Here is a 1644-nt window from a genome sequence, read left to right on the forward strand (position 1 = left end):
ATGTACGCCTTGGTGCGGTTGCGGGAGGACAACATGCGCCACTTCAGCCCTGGCTCGCAGCTGAATTTTGACAACCAGAAGGTGTACGCTGTGTACCCGGGCCCGGAGGAGTTGGGCACGGTGTACGAGAGCCCCCTCGACTCGCCCCCAGCGATTGAGGCACGCTGTTGCTCCACAAGGCCCAGATCCTGGCGCAGACAAAAGACAAATCTGACCTTGAAAACAGTGTGATGCTGAAGAAAATAAAAAACCCCAAATTTTCTCTAAATCACGAAGAAGAAGACTGGGAGATTAAAGATTCTGGGAAGGAAGATTTACAGTTTAGACACATCAAGGCTTGTCCAGGGAAATATTGAGCCACAGTCCAAGAAAGTCCCAGCTGCCCTTGCCTGAGCTGATTCTCGTCCTACACAGAGACCTAAGGGCCGGAAGCCGAGCAAAGACGAGCACCAGAGAATTGAGGAGGTGGTGGCCCAGCTGGAGAAGCAGAACGGCCTGAACTTGGGCCACAGCTCGTGTGTAGACGAGGTCTTCCTGGAGACCTCTCCGGGCACGGATGACATGGACAGTCTAGAGGATGCTATTGTGTCCCAAGGAGATGCGCCACCTCCAGCAGAAGATGGAGCGGACTCGGAGGCAGCTGATGCAGACCAAGAAACTCAACGAGTACGAGGCGCTCGTGGCCGAAATGAAGGAACTCAGCGACCTCAACCGAAGGTTCCAGAATGTGCTGCTCCTGCAGCTTGGCAGCAGCGGTCCCACCATAGACATGGAAAAAATGAAGCCAGAATGTCTCGAGCCTGAGACAGAATTACGGAACCCTTTCAGTGAGGAAGCAAATACCCCGGTTTGGCGCTGTGGGTAAACGTGCCAGACTGCAAAGGCATTTGAATTGCAAGGTTGGCAGTTCAAGCTCACCAGCTGCACCTCGGAAACCCTATACAGGGTCGCTATGGGTCGGAATCGACTCGACGGCACTTCACAACAACAGCAAGTACCCAAGAAGATTCCAAGTCCATGAAGAACCAACCTGGCAGACATGATTTGGTGAACAGATGTTCTGAAGAACAGAAGCTTCACAGGAGTCGTCACAAAAAAGAGAAGGCTGCAAGTCCCTAAGCCACCCCTCTCCCCTCACAAACTAAGCCTTGTCAGAAAGTGTTTGTATGACAGAACAGCACGAGAAACTGTGGATGAAACTGTAAATGTGCAGAGACCCTCCAAAGTCAACAAGTATATCTGTGAAAAAATCATGGATATCAATAAATCCTGTAAAAATCGAGTCAAGGGTGTGCAAATGGAGTTAGCTAAAGCCTAGTATTAAAACTCAAAATACCAGCTGCTGATGATGGGGTTCCAACTCCTGGTGACCTCATGTGTGTCAGGTAGAACTATGCTTCATGAAGTGTTCAGTGACTGGGTTTTTGGAAGTCCATCACCAAGCCTTCCTTCCTTTCAAGGTGCTTCCAGGTAGACTCTAACTCCATCTTTTGGTTAGCAGCTGAGTACCCTAACCTTTGCATCACCCAGGGACACCAAGCCTCTCATTAGCTCCAGCAGCCCCTAACCTTCACGAACCGGGCTTACTTGAGGAAGAAGATATGCTCACATAGCATCATAATAAAACTTGTCAGATGTGTGTGA

At 50.1% G+C, this 1644-nt stretch overlaps 1 pseudogene; it reads left to right on the top strand.

The window, feature by feature from the left end:
- LOC102840565 lies at positions 1–1318 on the top strand (annotated as a pseudogene).
- The last annotated feature ends 326 nt before the right edge of the window (positions 1319–1644 follow it).

This window comes from Chrysochloris asiatica, unplaced genomic scaffold (genome assembly GCF_000296735.1).
Source record: "Chrysochloris asiatica unplaced genomic scaffold, ChrAsi1.0 scaffold00381, whole genome shotgun sequence".
Classification (NCBI taxonomy): Eukaryota; Metazoa; Chordata; class Mammalia; order Afrosoricida; family Chrysochloridae; genus Chrysochloris; species Chrysochloris asiatica.